The sequence below is a fragment of the Octopus bimaculoides genome, chromosome 21 (assembly GCF_001194135.2).
Source record: "Octopus bimaculoides isolate UCB-OBI-ISO-001 chromosome 21, ASM119413v2, whole genome shotgun sequence".
NCBI classification, from domain to species: Eukaryota; Metazoa; Mollusca; class Cephalopoda; order Octopoda; family Octopodidae; genus Octopus; species Octopus bimaculoides.
Genome location: NC_069001.1, coordinates 13,209,850 through 13,211,614, shown reverse-complemented (window position 1 = coordinate 13,211,614; position 1,765 = coordinate 13,209,850). Strand labels below are relative to the sequence as shown.

Genomic DNA, 1,765 nt, shown 5'->3' with positions numbered 1-1,765 from the left:
ATTTGACTGAGGACTGGCAAACTAGATGGCTACACCGGGCTCCAATCTGATTTGGCAGAGTTTCTACAGCTGGATGCCCTTCCTAACGCCAACCACTCAGAGAGTGTAGTAAAATTAATGTACGCCCGCAGAGGGACATGAACTTGCGACCCTCAGATTAAAAGTCTGATGCTCTACCGACTGAGCTATGCGGGCGATAGTTAGATATCAGAAACAGTAGGTTTAAAGCTAGAAGTTGAACCTTGCATCTATCACTAGGCAATCCAAACCCCTGTACCTCTCCTTTGCTAGGCAACACAGGTATAAATTAATATAGATTACACTGCACTATGCTTTTATGCTTGTAATTTCTTATCAAGAAAGTTGTTTTAAGTACCCTCTCTGCTACTTAACTGCACTACACATTCATCCATATATGGGTCTGTATGTGTGTCTCTATTCATACATGCATAAATAATTAAATAAATAAATAAATCATTAGATAATTAACTATGTTTATATTACAGATCATTTATCAGCTATGAAGCACTATCAGCAAGATAGGTTATATCTACAAATGTCATATGTCCACTTGTTATTTAACCCTAGGTCAGTCCTGATAGGGTAGACCTCTGATCAAAGGCATTTTATCTTTTGCCTGACAACAGTACACTTAGAACAACATTATGTAGTATGCACGTTTTTTTTTTTTTTTCCTTTTTTCTTTCATAGTTATTACCTTCTTTCTGTTGAAATTCAGTGCTGATGTTTCACATAATTTTGAAAATAATGAAAAGTTTAACAAAATAACTTTGGTATTACTTAAACTGGTGTTTTTATTTTATTTTTTTTATGCGCCCTTTTAAAGCCTAACCAGGGTCATGGGCCCGGTGTCCCGGTTTCTATGGCATATGTGTTCCCCACCAGCTGGATGGGACGCCACTCCATCACAGCTTTACTCAAGAAACAGGAAGAGTGAGAGAAAGTTGGGGTAAAAGAGTACAACAGGGGTCACCACCACCCCCTGCCGGAGCCTTGTGGAGCTTTAGGTGTTTTCGCTCAATAAACACACACAACGCCCTGTCTGGGAATCGAAACCGTGATCCTCCAACCGTGAGTCCGCTGCCCTAACCACTGGGCCATTGCGCCTCCACACTTAAACTGGTGTAGGGAACATAAATTAAAAGGAAATTCTGTTGGAATATACTGCTTTTGTTTCAGTTAATTTTTAGAATAATAAAGAATTTGATGGAAGGTTTCAGTTTAGATCCCTTTAACCCTTTTGTTACTATATTTCTGTTGGAATATACTGCTTTTGTTTCAGTTTATTTTTACAGTAATGAAGAATTTAGTAAAATAACTGTCATTAACCCATTAGCATTAAAACTGGCCAGGTCTAACCCAGATATTCTATATGTCTTATGCTCAAACCAACCAGATCCAGCCTCTTACACCTACCCTACAATGCCCTTCTAAAAATAAGCAATTCCCTCCCTCCATCCTGAGTACTGTACTTCTCACCATCTCCCCCTTAGGTCTACCATCCAAATATTATGTCTGCAACTCAAAGATTACATCTCCCACCAACACATGTTGCATCTTCCACCCAGAGACAGGTTGCATTTCCCCTTTCAGAGATGGACTGTATCTTCCACCCAGATTCAGTGCATTTCCTACCCTGGGTTCATGTGCCCCCCCCCCCCCAGATTGCATTTCTCATTCAAGAATATCATATTCTCAACCCAAAGTGCACATCGCTTCGCCCAGAGATCACATCTTCTATCCC

The 1,765-nt window shown here is 40.0% G+C and overlaps 1 protein-coding gene and 1 non-coding gene across 2 annotated transcripts in view; one reads left to right on the top strand and one right to left on the bottom strand.

Annotated features, from left to right (window-relative positions):
- LOC128250430 (annexin A11-like) overlaps nt 1-1,765 on the top strand; it is a 33,161-nt gene that overhangs the window by 16,145 nt on the left and 15,251 nt on the right. The gene's annotated exons all lie outside the window — the stretch shown is intronic.
- Nucleotides 123-195, bottom strand: Trnak-uuu (transfer RNA lysine (anticodon UUU)). Its single transcript has one exon. It is a non-coding gene; the product is annotated as a tRNA-Lys (tRNA).